Source organism: Podarcis liolepis (genome assembly GCF_965112155.1).
Source record: "Podarcis liolepis genome assembly, chromosome: 3".
Taxonomy (NCBI): domain Eukaryota; kingdom Metazoa; phylum Chordata; class Lepidosauria; order Squamata; family Lacertidae; genus Podarcis; species Podarcis liolepis.
In genome coordinates this window covers 95654894-95682380 of record NC_139557.1, presented here as the reverse complement: position 1 = coordinate 95682380, position 27487 = coordinate 95654894, and the positions used below count along the sequence as shown (strand labels likewise).

Below are 27487 nucleotides of genomic sequence, written 5' to 3'. Positions count from 1 at the left end.
CTTGTTTTAAAATGCATACAGTTCTGAAATGCAGTTTATTTGAGGCGGCCAGTACTAGTCAGAATCAATAAAGGCGCACCCAGCACAACTTAGCTGTCTGTTAGCTCAAGTACATTGAATGGCTATCCCCCTTTTTAGAAAGATACTGCTTTTCAATAAACATTAAAGGACTGTTCATTTTTTATATATAAAATGCTTTTTTAAAGGTTATCTTTGCTACTTATATATATATATAGAGAGAGAGAGCGCTCTCTCTCTCTCTCTCTCTCACACACACACACACACACACAGCTTTTTTCGGTGGTTTGCAGAGGCAAAGCTCAGCTAAACTTCTCCATATACCCAGAGAAAACTTAACATGTGAAGGGATAAAGGTCTTGCCATCACCAGTCAGAACCAGCCATGCTGCAATTCGTTTTAGTACATGGATCTAATTACAGGTGTGACCTGTGTGCTATTTCTTTGTATGTCAGGTATCATCTGGAAGGCGTACCATGAACTTCCATAGCTGCAAAGCTTGAACAGAGGATTGTGCATCACATCAGCCTTGTGAAGCTTTCTGTCAAGGAAACTATAAAAGAGGCTTTATAAGGAATGAAGTCTGAGGATATATTCTGCTGCAGCTATCCGTACAACTAAAAGTGCAGCTCAAGTCCGCTTCAACATAACAAGGGCAGCACTTAGGCCCAGACTAAAGTGACCAGGTCTCCTTACTTTGCCGATGTTCAGTGACCTGTTAGAGAAGACTTCTCACGCCCTATTTTACAGAGGATATTGATGGACTGCAGTTTCCATCATCCCTGACCATTGGCCTGCGGCTGAAGGGAGTTGGGGCCCAACAATACCTGACTCCTCCCTCAGCTGCCATCTAGCACAGGCTGTTCCAGAGAGGGAGACAGCACTGTCTGGCTTCTCCATTGGCTCTGCAGATAGGCAGTATCTTTTGACCCCTCCCCAAATCATTCTAATCCAGCCGATCATTTAAATAATTTTACAGTTAAAATCATTTAAATAATTTTACAGCTAAAATCATTTTAATAATTTTACAGCTAAAATCATTTAAATAATTTTACAGCTAAAATCTAGTGCATGAGCTTGCTTCTCCCCCTCCCTCCTCCATTTTCCTTTTGTTTTAAGTCTTCTAGGACTTAGCTAGATTGGTAAAGAAAAAAGGTTTATATGCATTGTATATGCAATATAAAGCTGTGCCACCATATGGCGCTGTGGAGACTTGTCTTTCCCAACCAGATTTCCCTGTATGAGTTTACAACACGTTTAACTGAAACGCTTCTTTGATGTGTCTAGATCCAGCCCTAGACTGTAAGTCTGAGGGCAGGGGCTGTTTTATCAGTACTATTTTTAAGCCACATGTTTTTGATGAATAATGGGGCACAAAAGTGTTGAATGAATGAACATCTGGAGGTTCCATACCCCTGCTATAAACACTAGCATCCAAACCACTTGCCCAATGAACAGAAGTCTGTTCATGCAGTAAGACTTTCCTCCTCCTCCACCACCATGCTTTATCTCCTGAGAATTAGAGGACCCTCATGAAAGGCCTGGGATGTGCCATGGGGAGCTACAGTGGGAGGAAGGAGTTGCCTAAAATTGGGTGGCGCCATCTTGTGCAAGTGGGAAGTTGAACCACCTGACTGCAAGTCATTTGTGAGCCATTTTTTGGGGGGGAAGGGGAGCAATGAGCTCTGCTTCAGACTTTGGAGAGCCTTGGAAGTCAGAGTAAACAGTACTGGTCTTGTTAGACAAAATGAATATGAGACAGCCTCTTGCATCCTTGCATTTATACAGTAGGCACCTGCTTTTGTATATTTGTGTGTCCAATAGCCAGTAAACACTTGTCTTTCTATCAACAGGCAACCAAAGATAGCCGGGCAAAGTTCTGTTGTATTCCTTTGAGGTGCCTTATGCCTTAGTGCCACAGAGTTAAGTTCATGGATGCCACGCACTTGATCTAACTGGGCTCTGAGGCCCATCTATTTTCTAAAATATGAATAGCAAATGTCTGCCAAACTAGAGAACACAACATGCTCTCAGTGATTGCCCTTTGAACAGAGGCATTTGCTACATATTTAGAAGTGGAGAGGAGCTGACAGTGGCTCCTGGGGAGGTCATTAGTTTACCGAGCCTGACCTTTGCTCTCCACAGCATTTGCTACAGGCCTGATCCTGACCCCAATGGAAGCAGGAAGATCACACACACATCCTACTTATTTAACCAAACGAGACATTCTCTGTGAAAATTTCAATGCAAAGAACAAGGAGAGGATGAGGCCTGAACAAGGAGAGGCAAGAGATGGGGAATCAACATGAAGCACAAGGCACTCTGTGAGCACTTGAAAGTCAGAATTACGTAAGAAGGTTGCCAATAAAGATACAGGAGACTTATTTTGGTCTGAACTTGTATGTAGCTTTCCACTTTTAACTCGATTCTACAAATAGTTTTCTGAGCTAGGAGCTGAGCTTTATTTATTTAATGAAAATGTTTTAGAACTTACATTTCCATGAAGCATACCCAAGAGGGCACCCTGTGTATTTACCATTACAATTCCCTTAAATAAAATATTTAAGTCGATGTGTTTTCAGTGCCTATGTTGCTCCTAAAGCAAAAACTATGTGTGGTACATGACACCCATGATCAAGGACCTCATGGAATTAAAAATAAAACCAAGAGCAGCCATAGGGCAGGGTGGGCCACATGAATCTGACAGGGTGATCATTGATGCATCTCCCCAAAAGAGGAAATGTGCCATCCAAAAGAAGCCCAAAGAGGACACAGGTGTTCATAAATTTTGAAGTCGCTAATTTACATGCAGATTTAGAAATAATTGCCACAATTAAGATGTGGTCCACCTCACCATAGTGGCGGAGACTGTGATCAGGTGACTGTTGTGCCTGCTCAGTTTGCTGTCCAGGTGATAAGTGCTGATGGGCAAATTCACGTCTGCTGCTTGATCTTCTTCTTTTAGTGGGACTTGGACCCAACAATCCTTCAGACTAGAGGGCTGCTCCAAATAAAGGACCATTCTCAGATGCTTCAGATAAAGTACATAGGAACACAGGAAGCCAAGTCAGCAGCCCATCAAGTTCAATACTGCCTACACTGACTGGCAGTGGCTTTCCATGATTTCAGGCAGGGTACTCTACCAGCTCTACCTACAGATGCCGTGGATTGAACCCGAAACCTTCTGAAGGAGCGTCTCCACCCCCATCGTTCAGCCCGGACACTGAGATCCAGCGCCGAGGGCCTTCTGGCGGTTCCCTCATTGCGAGAAGTGAGGCTACAGGGAACCAGACAGAGGGCCTTCTCGGTAGTGGCGCCCGCCCTGTGGAATGCCCTCCCATCAGATGTCAAAGAGATAAATAATTACCTGACATTCAGAAGACATCTTAAGGCAGCCCTGTTCAGGGAAGCTTTTAATATGTAACGCTGTACTGTTTTTAACATTGATTGGGAGCCGCCCAGAGTGGCTGGGGAAGCTCAGCCAGATGGGCGGGGTATAAATAATAAATTATTATTATTATTATGTATGCAAAGCAGAGGCTGCACCCTGGTGCTGAAGCTCTTCCCCATAGCCACTATAGAAACTGCTCAGGACTGCATTTGCTGGAGGAAGACCTAATGCAGCCACTCGTTTCTATGCTATTTTTTTCCTGTTTTGAAAGACCTGGAAGTTGAAAGGGCTATCCACACATTAGTACCCCTAATGCCCTTCACATTTCTCTTTGCTCCAAACCTTGCCCCAGTTCCTAAATCGTAAGGAAGGGTAAACAACGCTTTGCTATTTGCTGTTTTCCCCCTCTTTGTTCTTTGCTCTTCAGCAAGTGTGACCTTGCCCCGCTCCCTGTTATACACTAATCTGTTGATACAAGAATACCTGAGGATGCCAGGATAGAAAGGCACAGTGCAGGTAAACAATATATTAAAGCAAAATGTCAACTAGGCGCCTCCTGCTCTGTAAGGAAGATTTCCCTCCTCTTCAAATGTGGAAGATGGTAGTTGGAGACAAGAGTGTGGTCCTTCTAGAATCTGCCGCTTCAAACAAGTTCATGGTGAGAACTAAAGTAATTGATCTACCAAACCTAATCTTTGAGTTATATTGAACTAATGTTTCCTCCCAGTAAACCTATTGAAATTTATGACCATGACTAAGTTAGGTCCATTAATTTCAGTGGGTCTACTCCAAATAAGAGTTAATGGAGTACAGCCCTTTGCTTTCCACAGCACCTGCTACAGCAGCCTTCCTTAACCTGGTGTTTTGGACTGCTACTGCCATCAGTCCAGACTGGCATGCCCAATGGCCAGGAATGATGGAGTTTTAGGGTACCAGGTTGGCAAACGCTGTGCTACAGAACAAATCCTAATCCAAATATACTTTATCAGGTAAGGCATGCTCTTGACCTGAAAGGCTCATTGCCTAATGTTGGCAATAGAATTAAACAAAAAGTTCATCTAAGAGAGCTCCATTGATCATTACTAGCCAAGACGGTCAAGGTATATAGATGCAGTACAGCTGCTAGTAATCTCACTTCTCCGAGTGCCAGTCCTGACATAACCACAATGGGACATTTACAGACCAGAAAGAGGTATCAGTAGGCTTGGGGAAACTCCTAGGTTTGCAGAACAAACAAGCAAAGGAAGGAAGGAAGGAAGGAAGGAAGGAAGGAAGGAAGGAAGGAAGGAAGGAAGGAAGGAATCCTAAGGAAGGACACCTCCCCCTGCAACGAAAACTGAGCCAGGCTTTGCCAGCTATGTTGCTGTATTAATCAACAGTTTTGTGAATTTTTTTGTATCTTCCTATGCAGAGGAACACCTAGACGTTGGATCCAGATTTTCTCAAGCTAAGTGCGGTTTCCTTATATAATCATGCAAAATGATCTTGAACATATGGGGGCATTTAAAGGACAATATAAAGGTCCCTTAAGAAAAGCAGTTTGTGTGGAGGGGAGGGAGAATGCCAATCTTAGATTTTGCAGAAATGCAATTTATTTGGAAATTCAACATTTATGAAGAAAAGCAATCTTTCTTTCTTTCTTTCTTTCTTTCTTTCTTTCTTTCTTTCTTTCTTTCTTTCTTTCTTTCTTTCTTTCTGCACAAGAATTACAAATGATAGAGTGAGCACAAGGGGAGATGTCTTATTAAGCAGGTGTTCTGGCTGCAGACATGTGATAAATTGCACTGTTACAGTTTAGGTGGTACGTTTATTTATCATGTAGCTCGCAAACTATCATGTGGGTATTCCTTTCACATATCTGCTGTACAAATGTAGTGTTAATGTATCTACACTGTAAACAAAGAAGGATCTTTTCTGTGTGTGGGCTCAGAAAGGCAGTGCAAGGCCTTTTCGAAGAATCATAATTTTGGAAAGGCACAGTCCACGGAAAAGTACTCTACTGTGCATTCCAACAGGGTGTGTGCAGGAAAACCTTCCAGACAGCTGTATTTTAAAGGGCCTTGCATTCAAATTCCATGTGGCATGCAGGACTACTCAGACACCCAAACTCTAGAGATGATAGCCAATGTTTAGTCAAGCTTGGAGTAGACCTACTGAAATTAATGGACAATTAGCCCAAAGTCCATTGATTTTACTTGGTTTACTTACATACCACACTATGTATTTAAATAGGGCCAACTTACTAGTACTTCTATGAAGTTCTGCCCTCAGACATCAGACTACAAATTCCTCTATATTTTTCTGACATGTCTGTAGAATACCTGGGTGTGATCCAATACCCTGGCTGGACTTTTTGCTTTATTTTATTCCATTTCCATAAAAATAATCACAGCTCTTCTATAAGGCTTCAGAGAGTGTTCTTTTACAGCTGCCTTTGAGAGCGGATTCATGCCATTTCAAAAGGAGATCGTTTCCATTGTACAGGGGGCTTTTCATAATCCTTATGTCATTGATACAATTGACTGTGTGTCACACATTCTCATCGTTTCTACGTTACAGCTAAGAAACTTCAGCTCAGAAATAGCAATCTGTCCATGTTAACACAGTTGCCCCAGCTGAGCTGTGGCTTAATTAATAATATGACAATATTTATTAAGCATTAAGCTCCTGTAATATATGGCCCAGCCCCAAAACATGCAAACTAATCCATGTGCAAATGCAAACGCCTGAACTATGCTGAACATTGGGGATCCCAGATCTATTTTGACAATGTCCCCCCAAAAAATCAAAAAATCAAGCAGTCCTCTGTTGGGATGCTGACCCTTATCTTAATGTCAGCATATGATATTGTACTTAACATACTTAGAATATTGCTTATGGACAGGCACAAATATTTTTACCTGATTGAAAAACCCATTGGAATGCAACATGGATAAAGCTTGGCAAATTACAACATTTCTTAATACATATTTTCAGGGGTAGCATATCTGTGCAGTATAACCCGATAAAATTGTCTTGGCGATTAAATTCCAGTGCTGTTTCCCACTAAATTGGAGGCTGCATATATTCTTCATTATTTTTACCCCCTTTGGTGACCACTGGGACACCAAAGCATTGCTTGATATCTCATTCAGATCGCACAAGCAGACAGATCCTGTTTAGCACACAGCTTTTTTGCTCTCTCTCTTTTTCTTTTTTCTTTTTTGCTTTTAAAGAGGCCTCTCATTTGACCATGAACTTTAGACAGTCTAGTTAGCGTTACTGTCAAGCATCCCGCGGTCTTTTTGAAAAGCAGGACTTGTCCGTGCTGCCCTCTGGCCAACTTCAGTGGGACTAAAGCACTGTCGAGAGCCATCAAACTGCCTGACAGCTTGTCACCAGTGTGGCTCCATTAATTTACACACATTTTCCACTGTTTGGCATTTACTATGATAACTCTTTTCTTTCCAACCGGCTCCCCGTTTGCATTTAACACTTGGGTTAATTTTCATCAGAGTTTAAATTTAGCCATCAGTTATTTCAGGGGAGCTGTCAGCTAACATATGGAGGAAGGGGGGAGAAAATCCTTCTGAATTCATAATAAAGTTGAATCTGTTGAATGTGAAACAAAACAAAACAAAACAAAAAGCCACTGCAATATACCGCAAGGCCCCGTAGGGGCAAGCAGGGTCAAGAAAGAATAGCAGAGTGGATTAGTTGTTCTATTCGCCAGAGTGGCATCTGAGCACCTCAGGAGCGTCTTGATATATCAAAAAATGATGGAAAGACACAGTTCAATTTGTCCCCCTTTTATAAAGGATAATTAACCTGTCAGTCTTGCTACTTTAACAACTTCATTAAATTGGAGCTGATATGGGTGCGGGGAACCCATGCTGGTTTTTTGAAGAGAACGCAGAGCACTTGAAATAATTCAGAAGGGTGTCCGGGTGGCAAATCCACGATCAGGATTATTTGGGGCTTGCTAAAAATAAAATAAAATATTTTTTTAAAAGCAATTGGAACATGTTCTTTTAAATTATGTAACCCAGCTGACTTTTATATGACCCTTGAGCGGTAATTTACTTAACTATGAAAGGTGTGCGGGGGGGGGTGAGGGGGGTGGAGAGTAGCAGACCATTGAGGAAATAAAGCAGCATAGTTGAAAGATTGAGGTGATAAGGTTGCAAATGCTGTTGAACTGTTAAACAAGCAGCATGATGCCTTCTAGAGGTGAACTACCTTTTCCAAGGAGCATGCCGTGAAAGGGGGGGGGGAACTAATCAGAACCGAATGCAACATTAAGATTTATGCACTGCCCTCTCTGCACAGTGATGTAGATACCTCAAGCAGCAGCTTTTGGCCGGATGGAGATGCTGGGAGAAGAAGCACAAATATTTTCTGCTTCCTGTTCTATGGAAAAGACCGTCGTTTAGGGATAGAGGACATGCTTTGCAGCTCCCATGTTCAGTCCATGGCATCTCCGTTAAAAAAGCACCAGGCAGTAGGTGATGCAAAAGGCCTCTGCCACAGACCCTGGAGTGTTGCTGCCAGTCAATGCTGGGCTGGGTGGGCAAATAGCCTGACTTTCCGTAAGGCTGCTTTTAGGTCCGTATCAAAAAGTTCAAGTGAAACTTATTGCTTCCTGTGCTCAGATGTGCAGTCCACCTTTCCATCTTGTGAATATGTTGCATATGACCAAGGGGGGGGGGGAGAGATGTGGAGGCTTCACTTCAGCAGCTACAAAGGACTGTGCAAAATCTACCCTGGATAGCTCAGTTGGGTTCGCGTGTGGTGCTGATAACGTCAAGGTTACAGGTTTGGTCCCCCTATGGGACAGCGGCATTGCAAGGATCCCCAAAGTCCCTTCCAACTCTACAATTTGATGGTTCTATGAAATGGGAAGTAGGAGACAATGTGCTTCCTGCTCCCCCATAATGCCCAAAGTTCTTCTGTAAAGGCAAAAAAAACAAAAGCTACCCAAATTCCTGGGACTTTGGTCTTTCAAATTTCAGCGGCACCCTGTGTGAGTCCAAAATGTGGTGCCCCACATCAAACCTTCTGTTCTTCTCAGTTCACTACATAATAGTTGTGATGTCTCCCAGGCTCAGCACCCAGTGTGGCAGAACTGCCCTAAAAATCTGCCTCTGAGTTCTCTATGGTAAAGAGATCTGTGCATAAAAGGAATGTGTACATGAATGGGCTACCTGCACTCCAAGAAATGGGGGGGGGGGGAATCCCTTGCAAATGAAGATCTCTGTATGACAGCACAGACAAGAACATGGGTAGGCAAACCAAGGCCCGGGGACCGAATCCGGCCCAGTCGCCTTCTAAATCTGGCCCATGGACGGTCCAGGAATCAGCATGTTTTTACATGAGTAGAATGTGTCCTTTTATTTAAAATGCACCTATTTGTGGGGTCTGCCTGGTATTTTTACATGTGCAGAATGTGTGCTTTTATTTAAAATGCATCTCTGGGCTATTTGTGGGGCATAGGAATTTGTTCATTCTCCCCTCCCCAAAATATAGTCCGGCCCCCCACAAGGTCTGAGGGACAGTGGACCGGCCCCCTGCTGAAAAAGTTTGTTGACCCCTGGACAAGAACATCTACAAGAGGCAAAACTTGAGATCTGACTTAAGCCTGCCAAGACTGGCACAGATCTCCCTGTTTGTATTGAATCCAGCCAACAAGCTGGGACGCACTCAAGATCCATTGGGTTAAACTTTCTTTCTAGGAGCTAGGGGCATAGAGTTTTCCTCTTTTCCTTCCATAGAGGGGCATAGAGGGGTACATAGAGTTTTCCTCTTTTATCTTCACAGCAGCCCTGTGAGGTACGTCAGGCAGACACATTATGAATGATTTGTGACTTTGCAGTTGGCTTTGTTTATTTATTACAATAATTACATGTTGCTTTCATTCAGTGAAAACCAAAATGGTTAAGAGCAATCGAGACAGCAATAATGTAATAATAACATCTTCCAGGAAAATTTTCAATAAATATTAGCAGACACCACCAACTGAAGATAGCGAAGAACTAGTTAATGGCTGGGGAACGCCTGAGCAAAGATTTACAGCTGACCAAAGATTTATACTTGTCTCTCCAATTGCTAAGCTGTAGACTAAATGTAAAATAAAAATAAAAATCAAACTTCTGTACCTTAGTTTTTTTTTTAATTAAAAAGAAGTCCACATGTGGCAGCTTCATTTATCAGACAAGAATTCATTTACCAGGTGATGCAATAAACAATATGACAGAGTTTGCATGATTCCCATTTTTGAGATCTGTCTGCTTGCATTTGTAAATACAGGTTAAAATCTTGATTATCTTTCATGCAGGGCTATTGTGTGAGAAGAAATACAATTCAAAATGGCAACTGCTCTTGCCAGTGGTGGTTTCCCAGCTTGAGCACTGCCTCAAAAATTTGGGCAGTAGATATGGAATGTCAGTGTTTCACCATCTCAATGATGTCTAACTTCTTTATAGAATTTGTCATGCTTGTTAGCTGTTTTCTTCTTCTTTTAAGGCTCGAGGGCCATCGCCAGTTGTGGATTTGTGCTTTGCATTAAACTCTCAAGCAAGCCAAACCACAGTTTGAAGCACGATGAACATAAACAGAAATGACTTCTGAGCAACTTGGGTAAAAGGTTTGTTTGTTATAATGGCTACCGCCACCATCATATTTATATCTGCTGAGACGGAAGTCCTATTCAGTTCAAGAGGTTTACTCCCAGGTAAGTTAGTTCAGGAGTGCAGCCTCAATAAAGTAAGGGTCTTCAACTGGCAGCCCCTGGGCCAAATTCAGCACATTAAAGGGGCACCAACCGGCCCTGGCTCTAGAAGCAAATAATGGGGGGAGGCTGTAAAGGAACAACAATAGAAAGCTGGAATGTATTGAGTCAAACCGTTGTTCCATCTAGTTCAGTACTATCTTCACTGACTGGCAGCAGCTGTCTGGCATTTCAGGCTGGGGCTGTTCCAAGTCTCCAGCATCTTCAAGAAATCCCAAGCAATATGTCAGTCGGTAGCTTAGTCAGCAGAGCACAATACTCTTAATCTCAGGGTCGTGTGTTCAAGCCCTAGGTTGGGCAAAAAAATGCCTGCATTCCAAGGAATTGACTAGATGGCCCTAGCTGTCCTTTCCAACTCTACAAATCTAGGAATCAAATCTTCTGCAGGTTTGGTTTCCTTTTTTGTATGAAAGAAGCTGAAGACTTGTGGTTCTTTTAACAGACTATTTACAATATACAGATGGAGGGGCTATGCAGAAAGTAGGAACAAAAACAAAGCAATGCTCACTCCAAAACAACATCAGTGCTCTAAAGCCTAGAGATTTTTTCTTTGAAAACATGGCTCATACTAAATCACAAAAAATGTTTACCCTCCCTAGCAATAAAAAGAATAATCAATAATAATATATTAGATCTCTATATTTGCACGAGTCAGTCATTGCACAGCCCCATTGGCGAATTTGTAGCGCAGCATGGTTGCTGGCATCTGTCTGTCTCGAGAGACAATGGAGTGCACTTCCGTGGCTGAAGCTGAACTGCTGTGTTAGCAGCACCAAAGTGACCTCCCCAGGGTGCAACCTGGGCAGAGGTCCTGGGTTGCCCAGACAGCAAGACCCCCTCCCGGCTTCGCTGGTGTGGTCCAAAGGAAAGCAGAGCAATACATTTGGCACCAGCTTGGCTGCAGGAATTGCTGGAAGCAGGCCCATCTTAGGGACTTCACTTCGGATTTATATAGAGTTTACTCCTTAGCCTTTTCTTCTGAAGACATCCTGCAAGGCAGAGGAGGTTTAGGATAGGAGTTTACTTCTCCTAGATGGGCTACTTTCCCAGCATCTCTATCCTGGATTTGCATAAAGTCAGAGTGCAGCCTCCATTGGAGGTTTTAGAGTGCCTCATCACATCCCTGGATTTGCATGAAGTCAGGGGAGCAAAAGAGAAGACAGGTTGCACAACTGCTCCCGTTCATTGCAACTGGTCCTGCGCAAGAGAACTTCCTAGTGGATTGTGACTACCTGTCTGGATGCAAATTGGCAGGGACTAGATACACAGCTTGTAAAACCAGATCCATCTATTTGGAGTGGTTCAGGTGAAATCATAGCCTTTTATTGACACATTAACTCTTGAGTACAATGCAAATAAAACCTTCCGCCGGAATGATTTTACATGACAATATTTTACTGTAGGTGCTGTTTGCGGCCATGATTTATAGTATGTGTTAAAATGAAAGGGGGGAAATGCAACTATATACTTATATGGGGAGGGGGGGGTGCTTATTCCCTAAGCAGCTGTAGAACCTCATTCAGCATCGCATTTAGTAGCTGCCACACACAATGAAGAATGAGCTCATAAAAATAGATGAGGACGGGCAGATAAAACATTTTTAAAAATCAGGGAGAGCTCCTCTTCTTTTGTCTTTTTAAATGTATTGACATGTGCTTATCCTGACAGTATCAAACACTGAGTCAGTAGACAGCGATAACATGCATGTGCCCATAGGGCAGCTTTTGTTAACCTGATGGGAGTTGTAGTCCAAAACATGTGAAGGGCACCAGGTCAGTGAAGGCTGCCATAATGTGACCAGAGGCAGAAGTGATTGCTTTCGCTCATACTGCATATGCCCACTCAACTGCTTCAATCACCAGAGCTGGCATTGTTACAGGTGCCCCATAATACTTGTTTGGCATTTGTAAGAAGTCAGTATTTTAGTATGGCCACAATTACACTGTGGAACTCCTTGCCTATTGATACCAGGCAGCTGCCTTCATTTGTATTCTTTCCGGCACCTGCTAAAAATACGCTGGTTTAGACAAGCCTACCCAGATATTGAGAATGTTGACGTTTCTTTTAAGGTTTTTGTTTATCATGGATTTTAATTTTTTTGAATGTTTTAAATTGTTGTTTTTTTAACCAATAATTTTATAGTTTTATTCTTTTGTAAGTTACCTAGAGGTAGGTTTTGTTTTTGTTTTTTGCAATCAAGTAGTATATAAATTTTTAAAGGTAAAGGTAAAGGGACCCCTGACCATTAGGTCCAGTCGCGGACGACTCTGGGGTTGCGGCGCTCATCTCGCTTTACTGGCCAAGGGAGCCAGCGTACAGCTTCCGGGTCATGTGGCCAGCATGACTAAGTTGCTTCTGGCGAACCAGAGCAGTGCACGGAAACGCCGTTTACCTTCCCGCCAGAGCGGTACCTATTTATCTACTTGCACTTCGTGCTTTTGAACTGCTAGGTTGGCAGGAGCAGGGAGCTCATGGGAGCTCACCCCATCGTGGGGATTTGAACCACCGACCTTCTGATCGGCAAGCCCTAGGCTCTGTTGTTTAACCCACAGCGCCACCTGCGTCCCAGTATATACATTTTTATAAAATAAATAAATAAAAGAAGCTGGTAGCTTCCATTTCTTCAGTTTTCACATGGCACCTGCCAAAATCCCACTAGCAAATAGGCTGATGCCCCATTCTCTGTTGCATCTGGCCACTCTGCATGTGCACTTGGTAAGTGTTGAAAAGTGCTTGGAAATAAATAGGATGACCGGGTTTCCTGTATGCCTGCCCAGTCTGCTGTCAAAGTGCTGATGTGGACTATGTGACTTTTGCACATAGTCCTGTCTACATCCAAATGAGGAAACAATAAAACATCCAGAGAGGTATAGATGATAAGGTATGGAATCAATGTGCGAATCTCCACATGGGATCTCTGTATAGCTTCCCCCTTAAGCACGAAAACTGGAGCCACAAGTGACTCATTTACCTGCTCTTGTTTCAGAATGATGTCTGGAACCACTCTGTGTATAGCTCCTGCAGAGGAAAACAAAGACCTATAATAAAAGATGTGACTGCTCTGTCCTTTCTTGAGTGCATAATCAGCATTTCTGCCAGAGTGGGAGAACAGTCACCTTCTGCGGAGTTCCCCCTGCTTTGCTGTGAGGTAGAGCAACGCCAATGCCTTGATATTAGCAGGCTGACAAATGGCTGGTATAGTGACATATCTTCCATCAGTCAATAGTGAAAATGTGTTTATAGAGTTCTATGTTTCACTCACTTCAGAGTAAATAATCGGTGTGGCCACTCTATGTCTTAATCGCTTCCATTCAGCCGCTCCAATCGTTGGCCGTGCTCCTATTTCTGTAGTTCTTTCTGGTAGCTTCATTTATTAATTGGTAAAAGCAGCAGCTACTTGTGCCACCTTGAAGGCTAACAAACATTGTGGCATGAGCTTTCTTGGGCCACTGTTCACTTCATCCACTGTTGTTTTTGGAGCAAGATGGTTCTCCCTCTGGAAACATGTTAATTGGCAGTTTCATATGGCAAAGTGCTTGTGTGGCAGTGGCTGCTTATAATTTCAGCATGTGTGACCTTTGGCCTTGTGGTAAGCTGCCCCTTGCACTAAGCAACTGTGTGTCTGCAACTGCAAGGGAAAGGGTAGCAGATTCTTGGGAAACACCAATTTCTCTGTGTAGTTGGTTCATACAGATTTATCAACTCCCCATGTGGATGCTTCACTTCAACAGTGGCTCCTGCTGGGGCTAGATGAAGTTGATGACAGGAAGTGGAGGAAGTGGTCCTATAGCAGGTGTGGAGTACCTGTGACCCTCAAGTTGTTGGACTTGAACTCTCATCATCCCCAGGAAGATGGGGAAGGGCCTTAGCTCAGTGGCAGAACATTTGTTTTGTGGCCAAAAGGTCCCAGGTTCAACCTTGGCATCTCTAGGTAAGGCTGAGAGAGTAAGCTCTGTCTCAGACAGTGCAGAGCCCTTGCTAGTCAAGGCAGACCAGGGGTGGGGTGAGGGACTGGATCTGGCAAGAGGGCCAGATCCTTATCTGCCCCACCTGCTGTGGACCAAATTTGAATGGTGATGTCAAGGTGGGAGTCGGGTCTGCAGTACAAAACAGCTCAGGCCTAGTGATCACAGCAACTCTTCCCAATATGTCTTGTCCCAATGAGGCAGTTGCAAGGACTGATGGTCCGCACCTTCCACTGTTCTCTATAACTCATCCTCCTTTAGGTCCTTCCCCAGCAACCTGAGGCTCATTTGTCTTGTCTCTCTTTGCTCTGCCCTCTTCTTTCCTCTTCGTGTTCTGGGAGACCAGGGAGAAGGGGAGCTGATCAAAGAAGAAGGGGGAGACCCTCTGGTTACTTCAGCAGCCTGCCTCTTGGCCCTCCTCCCCTCTGGCTTCTGCCACTGATTCTGGACTGCTCTCTGCCACAGCCTCTTCCTGCTCACTAAACCCTGTTACCTCCGGCACCACCTCCTCCCAGTCTGCTCTGCCTTCTACCTCTGACCGCTCATCATCACTCCACCACCAATCCCCTGGCTCTGGGACTTCTTTCCTTGGGGGTCCCCCAACTGGTGCCTCGCACCACTTCTCTGCATCCAGCCAGTCCATGACAGGTGAGCAGCTCAAATCACTTAATATCACAACGACATCATGAAACACTCTCTTTTTTTGCCCACATGGATTAAAAACAGACCAAGAGGACAAAGCTGCACCCTGCAATCAATTTTCACAGGACCCAACAACCACCTGATTGCAGAGCCCTTGCGCAGAGCCCACTGGAAAATGCTGCACAAGACCAGGCCATCAGCTAATGGCCAGGTCTTGTGCTTTGTAAGGAGCTTCTAATAGTTTGGTCCTGCAGAGAGCTTTGCAGGAAATGCTGTCCTGCTGATCTGAAGTGTTTGTAAGGCCTTTTCAGCTAAACCAGGTCTTTATCTGATGTCTTATATGATGTTAGGTGCAGGGGAGGTGAGTGCTGCTTGGCCAAAATGAACTAGGGGTCAAATGGGGGTCAGCCTGGTGAGCTGAATTGATGGAAACAGTACTGAGCTAGTCTGACACAGCTTCCTGTACTCTCAGCCAGAATGACCAATAGTTAAGGATAGTGGGAATTGTAATCCAGTAACATTGGGGGGGGGGTCACAGTTCCCTACTCTTGTCCTATAGATTACCAGGAGGTGTAGAGACAAGGAAGGTGTTTCAACAGCACTCCTGTTTCTCTGTAACATTTACTTCCATCTGCAGCCTTAACACCCTAATCCTAAGCCCACTTCACATTGCTCCCCCCCTTCTCTCAAACAGATAATAAAACACATTGCAAACCGTGTGTGTGTCTGCATGTTTCGAGTCAACACATACTAAATGCACTGGATCTAGCCACCTTTGCCTGAATAAAAGTCCGCTACCAACTCTTTGCACATGGCAGTCTCCAAAAAAAAAAAAAGGCACCTGTGGTGAAGAATGAATATTCCGACGTTTCCGAACCTTTTGGTGAAGGTGAAGGGGGCTTGTTGAGAACATTGCTGTGAGCAGATGGACCCCTGAAACCATCTGCTATCCAAGCAACTAAATGTTCAATGATGCATTACGAAATTATTTAGCTCTCAAAGAGCCTGAAAGTAGTTAGCAATGATGGCATCTGTACTGAGAGCAAACAACCTATTTATATATGATCTATCACTTCATAAACTGCTTGGAGACCATCTTTTTATTTTTTTTAAATTCTCTCCCCCCCTTCCCCACCCCCAAGATGCAGTAGTCATATTGACTCCTGATGTATAAAACTGCAGAACAATACAGACATCAGCCATTGGGTCCTTAGGAGATTCAGATCTTTCCTCCTTTACAAATAAAATAAAAATAAAATAAAATAAAAAATCAAGAATATATTTTAATATATTGAGCATTTTCTTTCTTCAGTGTCCCTGTCGGTTTGATTACCATATTTTCTCTTGGTTGTTCCTTCGCTATAACTAGAAAAGTAGGGTGTTTTGGGGTGAGGGGGGTGAGGTGGCCCAGGTCTTTGTGCTGTGCTTGAGCTTTCCTGTTCTTTTCCTTTCTTTTTAAAAACTTATTTTCTGCTTACAAAGGGACTAGGTACATTACACCTTAATTTGCCCAGAGGCATCTATACATATTGATTGGCATATGCAAATTTGTGTCATGGGCCTAGCTATAATCGTATTGGGGTACCTTCTCCCATCCCGTTCCTTTCCCCCCCAGAACCATGATCTGGGAGAGCTGTTTGTCAGTGATACGTCAATATATACTAGCTCTTAAATTCAAGCCATAACTCTTCTTTTTAATTTCCTTTTCCCTCACTGCATTTCTCTCAATCCCATCCCATCTCTCATCTTACCTCCAGCGTACTTCAAACAGAGGCCTTGATGCACTAGGAGCAAAAAATAAAAAGGGAGAGACTGGGGGAAAACCCCCACGGAAAAATGCTCCCTATATATAAGACTGAAACAATACATGCAGCATGATTGAAACAAAAGGCTCCCGCGTGCAGCTGACTCATAGCGCCCATTGCTTCCCTTTCTTGAATACCTGTCAATCAATCACCAGTCAATCACAGGAAGGCCCAATCAGCCACTTAATGACAGCCAGATGGCATCTACTCCCTATGAACTGTACTCCTGAAGTCACACACTTGCTGCCGATAACTAGCAGCGTTGCCTGTCCTGCGAAGTAATGAGATGTTTTTTGTATTCAGGCTAAGTTGTAGTGCCTCGCACCTCTGACAGGACAGCCCCGCGAACAGAATACAAGGCCGTTATTGGGCTGGCATTGTTTGGCCTTTCGTGACAGAATCAATGGTGGCTTTATAAACATTGATGCCCTTCCCATCATCCACCTTGCATAGACACCAGTCAGCTTCACTGGAGAGTAAATATGACTTGTAAATAACGTGGAGATAGATAGATAGATAGATATGGGCATTTGTAATTAAGCCACACAGACCAGACAGAACTAGGGTACCTACACAGAGACTGACGTGATCTCTTTCATGCTGGTTTACCAACGATTTCAACCTTGACCTGAAGGGAACACTTTTTCTTCAACTGATCGGTAATTTAGCCTCTTTGCTTAGTTCTGGGGCTCTCTTGTAGTGAATTATGTATGGTGCTTCTGTGGTGCAGGCCTCTGTCCACAGAGAACACAGTGAGGCTGTTAAATAGCTCCTGGAGACCTTAGTTAAATACAATTCCAAATGATTCCCTTCAGCCCTTGTTTGTATCTTTTCAGCTCTGCGGGGGCTTTGGCTGTGTACACATTAGCGGCTTAAAAAGCAGTTCTTTATCTCAATTTGGGTAGAAGCTGGTTTGGAGGGAAATGCATAAAAATGCAGTATTTCATAAGGAACAACAGGCAAGGTACCGGATATGGGCTGTGGCTAATGCCATTTGTATCCTTCTCCCCAAACCAGTGATGGGAGAGCACTGGGTGCCGAGGAAATGGGAGTGTGTACACAGCCTTTTTCAAAGAAACAAAAAACAAACAAACACTGTACTTTAAAGTCATTACTTCCCCCTTTGAACCCCGATGGTGAATTTCTGGGAAGGTCCTAAGGGGACAGATTTCCTTTCACAAGAAGAAAATGCATAAAAGAGCCTTCCTGAGTCACAGCGCAACATCCTTCTTTTGGTAACAATCAACTCACAGATGAGTAGGATTGAACAATGTGTGATACATCAAGCCAGCTGCAAGTCTTCAGCAGTCGAGCCTCATATGATATCTCACCACAAGCTCAATAAACCTATTGCTTTAGCTGTCTGTCTAGGACCAGCAGATCACAAGGCTGTAGTTAACCTGGTGGGTTACAATTTTGTGCAAGACTCCTGCAGAGGAAGTCCATAGGAACCCAGAGAGCATTTTCTGTTGTTCACCCTTGGTGCCTTCAGCCACCAATGAGAAAGGGAGGAGCCCAATGGCAGACAAGCAGAGGAAGCCTTGACTCTTCCTCTGGTGCAGAGGGAAGAAGTCTTGGTGATGTTGCTCCCTCTGATGAATCCAGGGACAATGGCATTTCCCTTCTGCGGTATCTCAGCTTTGCCATGTCCAGCTTTGCTTTGCAGTTCACACAAGCACGGGATGTTTTCTCTTTTGGGGAGGGAGAGAGGGATGGTCCCTTGTCACTCAAGGGCAGGCAGGTTTGCATCCATTAAGGGTGGAATGTAAATGGAGGCAGGTCCCCTGTGTGAGAAGCGGAAGCCCTCCCTACGCTCTCAGCACTGGCTGCTGGAATGCAGGCCAGGGAATCTCATTAGGAACCTAATACAAAAAGGGCACATAGATCCTGGGTTTGCAGGGGGAGAAATCAGATTAGCTTCATTACTTTATTCTGCACCTCACAGCGCTTCTGCCAGTGGACAATTACATTAGATCAGAAAGGAGATCAAAAGGCAAAATCTTCCTGGAACGCCGCTTTTCATTGTCTTATTGGTAGTGAGGTGTGGAGGTGGGGATAATTCATGCAGATGGAGGCCGCATCCACCATTGCTAACAAACAGGTTTGGGATAAGCCATTATTTTAGAAAGAGGGTCTGTAAGAAAGAAAGGAAAAAACGTTACTGCTTCATCTGCTCAAACTGAGAATCTCATGGAAGTGTTAGCCTTCACAGCAATACATTCCCTCAAAATTTGGCCACACAACTTTATTAACTCATTGTGCATTTTTGTAGGTGTGTAAGTTACAATTACCTCCCCTGGTTTTCAATTAAATAAAAAATTATCTCCTGCCCCAAAAGGAAACAGGCCTATCTTGTTAGCTGTGGTACTGGTCTTACCAAGAAGAGAAAGACACATGGCCCACAATACACAATAGTTTGTACTACAGAGTACAGCTGGAAACCCGTGAGCAAATAATAGTGGGACTTAATTCTGACTAGATTACAAAAATAATCTAAATTTATAACCCATTGGCTTAGTAGACATGGTGCTCTGATGCTTCTAGCTGGGATCCATACCATAGTCAGAGCAAATCCAATTCAATAAATAAATGACAGTAGTATCCCATGTCTAGTATGAGAAGTGACTACTCATGGGAAAAACGCGACAAGCTTTGTGTGGAAAAATGCCACCTTGTGAGGTTGTTATTTAGTTTTTGGCTATTTGGTAAATGTATAGCCTTTCCACCACATGCTGCTCAAAGTGGCTAGCTGCAATAAAATACAAACGCAACCCCCCCCCCAAAAAAAACCCCAAAGAAAAGATGAGGTAAAATACATTAATAAGACTTTTTTAAAAAAAGCTTTCCTTTAAAAAGGAATGGCCACAATCAATCAGATTGTGATGATGATTTCAATTATGAATTTCTTCCTATGAGGCATTTCCAAACATATCATATGAAGCCGAAGTTCTATCTCAATAAAAATGCCTATGGAAGATCGCCAGGAAGAGAGAGGGTCAGGCAGCAGTTCCAAAGCCTAGCAGAAGAAACAAAAAATGCCATCTCTCAAGTTCTTTGCCAATGGTGCTTCAGATATTGGTGGGACAGACAGAAGAGCCTCTCTGATGGGTCTTAAAACACACTGGCCGGTTCATATGAGAGAATAGCATATTTCAAATCTTAATTAGAATAGCCAACACTTAGAATCATGCCTGAAAACTGACAGGCAGGCAGCGAAGCTGCGATAACCTGGGAGTCACATGCTGGCTTCAGTCAATTGCCTGGTTGCAGCATTCTGAAGCAACTGGAGTTTGTAAACAATCTTCAAAGGCAGCCCCATGCAAAGCATGTTGCAGTAGTCCAAAGAAGTTATAAACTAAAGCATGTCATTGTGGCCAGATCTGGTAGGGACAGGTGTAGTTTGTGTACTGTCCTTAGCTGTCAGGGAACTGCCATCGCAGTCAGGAGTGGAGGAAGGGCTCCCGAGCGATGCTGGAGAAGGTCCCAGCAGGAAAGGAGGGGACTCAGTGACCGGGGAAGGAAATCAGCGTTACACCAGGGAGAAAGGCGGGCGGAGGCAGGCTTCGGAGGGATGGCTCCAGGACTCTTCACCAGAGACCAGCGGGGAGAGCATTGGTCCTCCACTGCCCACACCCACCCTGCGCAGAAGACTTCCGCGCAGGGAGGCTAGGCGGAGACTATCCGTCAAGGAACTTTTATGTTGGAAGAAGTTCAGGAAACGCCCACTGACAGATTCTGCCAGTGACTGAGACAGACGCGGAATCAGGACTGTCCAGCCAGGGAAAGGTTTTTCCAGGCAACCTCGCCGAGAGTGGCGGCAACTTACGCACAAGCAACCCCTAATTCCCATTACATTAGCTATGCAAAAACACTCCTGGCCACTGCCAAACCCTGGGGTTCAAATTGCAGGCCTAAATTGAGGCATAGATCCTAAACCATTTGCACCCCATCCAAAGATCTGCCTTTCTACTGAACGAGAGCATGTCTATCTTGTTCATATTAATCGTCAGTTTGTTTGACTTCATTGATTGCTATGTGGGAGGGTGGAGGGAATTTAACCAGCAAGTTCTCTTAGATAGGATAAAAACCAAAGCAGCCTCAGAAACCCTTAAAAAGGAGGGAGATGAAATCGCTGAGGAGGAAGCAGAACAACAAAACAAAGACAAGACAGCTCAAGGCAGTCAATAGCACAAATAATTCAAGAAGAATAAGGAACCATTTTTTCCCTCTTCTCCACCGACACACACACAAAAATCTATATTGTAAAATATTACTGACAAGAACGTCTGTTTTACAGTCTATCAAATCATTTCAAAAAGCCTTTAAAGGGCGAGATCTCTCTAGTAATTTCAAGGGACATCAATATCTGCAGATTTTATGCTGTGTCTGATAAACCCACTTGAGCTGAGAGGGATGCCTGAGTGCTGGATTCCTTCCTCTACATTCAGGGGTTTTGAACCTGCTGCCTGACAGATGCATTCTTGTGGCCGAATTTAAGGTGAGTATCAGGGAAACTCAAAGGGAGAGAAGAGTGATAGGGAGGAAAACAGAGATGAAAGTCAAAAGAGTGGTCCCCACCCCTCTTCCCCCAGAGGTCTATTGGGCAGGTAGGAAGAGGAATAGGGAGGTAGGGGGCTGGCAGAAATGGGGAGAGAGAAGGTGGCATAAGAAAGAAAGAAAGAAAGAAAGAAAGAAAGAAAGAAAGAAAGAAAGAAAGAAAGGCTCCATCTGTACATTTTAAGCAAAAGGATACTACTTTAAAAGTAATGGCTTCCACCAAAAAATCCTGAGAATTTGTAATTTGTTAAAGATGTTGAGAATTGTCAGGAGACCCCTATTTCCCCTCACAGAGTTACAATTTCCAGAATGCCCTGGGAAGAAGTACCGATTGTTAAACCATCCTGGGAATTGTAACTCTGGTTCGAATCCCTGCGGCGGGGTGAGCTCCCGTTGCTCAGTCCCTGCTCCTGCTAACCTAGCAGTTTGAAAACACGTCAAATTGCAAGTAGATAAATAGGTACCATTTTGGCGGGAAGGTAAATGGCGTTTCCGTGCTCTGCTCTGGTTCGCCAGAAGCGGCTTAGTCATGCTGGCTACATGACCCGGAAGCTGTACGCCGGCTCCCTTGGCTAATAAAGCGAGATGAGCGCCACAACCCCAGAGTCGGTCACGACTGGACCTAATGGTCAGGGGTCCCTTTACCTTTATGGGGTCTATTAAAAGCTCTGAGCACTCTTAACAAGTTCTTAGGATACTTTGTGGAATGCCATAACTGTTTAAAGTGGTATAATAGAGCTTTGAATGCACAGTGCAGATGGGGCCAAAGGCAGTCTTGTGGTCACAAGGTTGTGTCCCTGACAGATTACTCCCAAGAGAACACAGCTCCTGACAGAGAAGAGGTTCCCCACCACCCCTGATCTAGAATCTCCCCTCACGTGCCCATCCTTTCCTGTTTCAGAAAAGGAGCCCATTGTAAATCCCTTCCGTTTCCTTGCCCGTTAACTTCTGAGCTGACAGAATATGAAACAGGGTTTAAAGGCGAGATGTTCTGACAAGGAGAATTCCTTGTTTAAGAGCTCTAGTCATGAGGCACCCTTAATTAAAAATTGTATTGATTTCTCTCTTCCCTCCCTACTTCCTACTCCTAATGACAGGCACTGCTCTGGAAGTCCCATTGTTAGTCCGGTTGACAGTTTAAGTAGTGAAACAAAGGGCATTTACACAGCACTTAGTGCAAAATTATTACTGATTAAAAAGTGATTTATCATGGTAATGGTATCTGCTTAGACTTTTGGTGTATATAACACATGCGCACACATTCACAAATGAAAGTGCAGAACAACAAAAGAGTGCCCCATTCACTTGATTCCGGATCCTAAGCCGGATGCAGTTGTTGATGGTAGAGATTGCTCACTAGATTTCAGAACAGTCTCTTTTTTAAAAAAAAATTTTTTTATTAAATTTCCAACAAATGAAACACAACACTACAAAAAAGCCAAAAAAGAAAAAAACATACAATACAATACAATACAGTACAGTACAGTACAGTACAGTACAGTACAGTACAGTACGATACGATACGATACGATACGATACGATACAATACATAACATAACATAACATAACATAATAAAAAAAAACATAATAAAAGAAACAAACAAGACAAAAACCATTTAAAATTTCAATTTCAACATCTTATCTTTCTTTCCCTTATTTCCTCGACCTCCTCACACCTCCCTTTTTGTATTCCACTTCTGTTAATTGTTTCAGCAATTCCTTTCCATCTTCCTCTGCTTTCTATCCTATAATTATCTTAACACATTCTAACCATATTTTCCCCTTTAAAGCTCAATTAATCTATTTATACTTAATTCCAATTCCTATCCACCCTCCCGTTTTCTATCCTATAATTATCTTAACACATTTTAACCTTATTTCCCTTTAATACTCTATTAATCTATTTATACTTAATTCCTTATAACATTTCTACTGAAGCCATATAACTTCATTCCAACGTTCTTCTAACATTCATTAATTTTACAATATTTCTATAAATAATCTTTAAACTTTTCCCAGTCTTCTTCCACCGACTCTTCTCCCTGGTCTCGGATCTTGCCAGTATTTTCCGCCAATTCTATCTAGTCCATCAACTTCATCTGCCATTATCCAACACTTCTGTGCTTCCAGGAGACAACCATTCTCTCAGCCAGCAAAGAGCAGATGGTTCACAACAAAGTTTAGGGGTCTGGCAGGGCAGGTCCACCTCCTTCTTTAGCATCCGTCAATATCTTAAGTTTTACTCGAGGCTTCCTGCCCTGCCAAACAACTCCAAAAACATCCCTCTGCCACCTCCTGATACAATCCATCCCATCCAAAACTTGCACTATTTGAAACAAAAGCAACATCCCCGGTATCACAGCAACCCTCATCCCCACCACGACTCGGCCCAACAATAGCAACTTCAGATTTGTCCATATTTCCCAATCCCCCTTCTCTTCAATCCAATGTCCTTCACAGTTACCCTTAAATAAATTCACATTTTTGGCGGTCATACTGGCCCCCAAAAGCCTCTCTTTCTCAACTGATGTTAGTCCAGTCTCCTCCTGAAGCTCTGTCAGGCTTTCCTTTCCCAATTCAGGTAGGGCTCTGGTCCTCAAATTCTTCTGTTTTTCTTTAAGTTCCATCATAACAGATGTCACATCGAATTGCCTTTGAATGGATGGGGCTCTTTCACACTCCAGTTGTATTGTTTCACATTCAGCAGCAAGGGTTTTCTCCCTGACTTCATCCGCAGTTTGCCGTGTCGAAGTAAATTCCTGTATCGATCTCTGAATGGTTTCTGTGTTGGTGTTCACCTTTTGTCCCAGGCTGTCTATTTTCCTGTGAAGCTGTTCCAACGAATCGTTTATTTTCACAAATGCGACCACTAAGGCCTCTTCTGTCGGCATTTCACCTGTTTTTTTCCTTTCCATTTACCATAACACTTGAGAAATTCAAGATCAATCTCAGAGTCTCACAGTTCTTATCTTGCAGCTGGAAGTCCCCCTAGCCCAGCTCTTATAAAGTAACCAATTTCAGAGATTTCCACTAGAGGGAAACAATGTCCCCTTTAAACACAACTTATACAATCCAAAGTTAATTTCAGATTTCAGTTACTTTTTACTCCTTTTTAGAAGCAGCCGGAGACAATAGAAACAATGTATTTCTCTTCCTTTGCTAGCTGTCGAGGAACGTTCTAAGTGCTGTCAATGAACATTCTAAAACATCAGTCCTACTGGCAGCCCGTTTCCAGGGTCAGAGCGGCTTTATTTTAACTCCCTTCACTCTCTCCTGCAGGCATACTCAGTCCACAACTCCCCCCCTCTTCTCCTGCCTCCAATGGGGGTTTTATGCTCTTTACCGATGGAAATTTAGGCTTTTACAAAAGGCTTTCCAAGACTTCAGCCTACAGCCTCCTTGCCTCAGTCTGTTTACAAGTAGGGAAGGAGGACTTCCTGTTTTGAACCTCCCCGTTTCGATGCCAAATTAAACTTTTAAAATCCGATTCTCCCGTCTCAGCTCTACTCACGGGTAATTACTTTGGAGTCAAATTGTCCACAGGAAAAAGTCAATGCTCTCTGGCAACAGCTATCCGGCTCCGCTCCATGGAAGAAGCAGACGATTCGAAGCACTGCGCCGCTCGCCCCACGTCGCTCTGGATCCCCGAAACTGGGTTTCCCTGCGAGTAGGGGAGGCGCAAAGGGTCCCGCTGAATCCCACGTTCACAGGCTTCTCCCGCCTGTGATTTATACGGGTCTCCGCCTTCGCCGTGGCGGCCAGACCCAAATTTCCATGGAGCAGATTCCTCCCAGTCAGAGGAAATCTGCCATTGCCGGAGGCACAAACCCGGAAGTCTCTAGATTTCAGAACAGTCTCTGAGAGCCAAGGTGATACTGTAGGTACATACTAGGTGCTCCCCTGCAAGCATATGCAGCAGCAGCCAAGCCCAGCCCTATCACTGGGCAGAGTGAGGCAAGTACCTCCAGCGGCAGAGGCTAGGGAGTGACAGCGAGGTGATGGAGGGCAGAGCTGTGTGTGCCGTGCGCCCTGCCCTGCCTCCTTAAGCTAGCCTCCTTAGCATGGGTGCAAATGCTAGTCTGTACATCAACAATACAGAGATGGACCAGTGGTCTGACTAGGCATAAGACAGCTTCCTTTACTCATATTTTGCATTCCAATGCAAATTCCTGGCTCAGCCCAGCCTTTCTACCTGTTTTCTACTACTTCTTACATTGGGAGGTCAACACAACAGCCTTTGATACCAAAGAGGAAACAGGAAATGGAATCAAAAATGATAAATCAATTAAACCAGCATGGCTTTCTCTTTTTGCCACATTCTTTTTATCCTACTGTATGCCAAGGATGGGGAGCCTGTGGCCCTCTGGACGATGTTAGGCTCCAACTCCAGTTGGCTTCAGCCAACAAAGTCCAGCAATCAGGGATGATGGACGTTGTAGTCAAACAACATCTGGAGAGCCACAGCTTTCCCATCCCAGACATGTGAAAACAATTGCCTCACTTTGCTTAAAGAAGCAACAATCCACACAGCTTGATGCAGATAATTAATTTATCACACATATGGGATTTGGGTTCATTCAGTTGACTGGGCTTAGTACTTCTCTTGCTAAGGTGGCCGACAGGTGACATATATCCTACTTCACAGGCTCTGGCCCAAGAAAGGAGGACTACCCAGGCCAAGTCTGGTTTAAAGATAAATAACTATAAAAGGAAGAGCCAGGGCTCTGAAGTTGCCCAATGACCATTAGCACCTGTCTTGCAGACTTAGCAGGTATGCAGGTCACCTGGTCACAGTATTTCCCACTATGCTGAGCTGTATTTCATCCCCTTCTTTGGTGATGCATTCCCCCACCCCACTCTTCCTAGGATGGATCCACTAGTAGCACATTGTAATTATGTACATTTTGTATGTGCTGAAGAAAGTAGCTGTATAAATGACAGCTAATTATGAAGAACTCTCCTGGGCATTAGTATCACTCTCCCCGACTACTTTTAATGCTGTATACCTAGGCAGCTATCACGGCAGTTCATTTCACAAGAGAATTATACTGCTGACCCTTCAGAATTAATTTACAGAAAAGCATACCAATCCTCAGTGTAATGGAACAACCGCCCATTATTTCAAAAATAAACTGGGGCACAATCCAGCCACCTGTAAGTTGCTTCGAGTCCCCTGGAGATGAATGGGAAGAGATGAGTGCTTGACTTAGACTTATTTTCCTTTGTATTATTTCCATTTATCCAGGAAACTTTCAAGAGATGTTACAGATATCTACTGTGAACCAGCAACCACAGGCTTGGGATTGATTGATTGATTTACAATATCTCTGCTGGGGTCACCAACATGGGTGTCAAGTGAGCCTGCTAATATCTGTTTTCATATTGTTGTCTGTTGGTGGCAGGGGTCAGTCTGTATAATGTCCCTTCTAATTCCTGGAATCCTGGATCCAGCAAAGGTTAAAATCTAGAGGAGGCTTCCATAGTTGAACTAGTCAGGCAAGTTTTGTTGTGAGTTCATTAGGGTTGACATATGTCCGGAATATCCCGAACATACTCAGATTACTGTAGCGCCCCCCCCCCCAATAGCTTAACAACTTTCCCAAAATAAAGCAGAAGCTCAACAACTTTTCTGTCCGGATTTTCACTTTTTGAAATATGGCAACCCTAGAGTTAATAGACCTAGGTATCATCATTAGAACAACAAAAGAAGTTGCTCTGTGCCAGAGGGCAAATGGATGGGCTCCACCCTCATCTGGTTGGTAGTGAGAAAGACGAAAGCCAGAATGTGTGTGAGTTGAGAGCTAGAAGCTGATAGCTAGAGAGACTGAGCCCTTCTTGATTTCTGCTGGAATCTAAAGCTGCAACTATGGGGGAAGCAAGACTTCAGATGAGAGCAGTTTTTTTTTTAAAAAAAAAAAGACTTCAGGCAGTTAAAAACATTAACATTAAGATTAAAATACAGAGACAAAGCAAAACAGATCAGCACAGTAGGCCAAATAACTGTTTCAATAAAGTAGAAGTTTCAATAGCATAATATTTCAACAAAAGTTACGGTTAAGTAAAATGCAATAAAGCAATCTAGTTATTTTTGCGCTGTTTTAAAAACTATTTTAGACGCTCCTATATGTTTGCAAATCATATTGGCATGCATGTAAAATGCATAGATTTGTTGCTGTTGTTAGCAGTAGTAGTATTTCTGAAGCAGGAGGAAAAGTCATGCCTTTTTAAATACAAAAACCTACTCCTTTCCCTGTGACTTAGCAATGTACAACACTGAATCAAATAGTGCAAAAATCTACGGTCCAGGCATGCCCTCCAAGTGAATCTATGTGATCTGTTTTGA

General features: G+C 43.6%; 1 long non-coding RNA gene across 1 annotated transcript in view; it reads right to left on the bottom strand.

The window, feature by feature from the left end:
- Window positions 1–18495: 18495 nt before the first annotated feature.
- The window catches only part of LOC310702940, a 33493-nt gene continuing 24501 nt past the window's right edge, over window positions 18496–27487 (bottom strand). Inside the window, exon 3 of the long non-coding RNA XR_014523816.1 lies at window positions 18496–18721. This is a non-coding gene — a long non-coding RNA (uncharacterized lncRNA). The remainder of the gene's footprint in view (window positions 18722–27487) is intronic.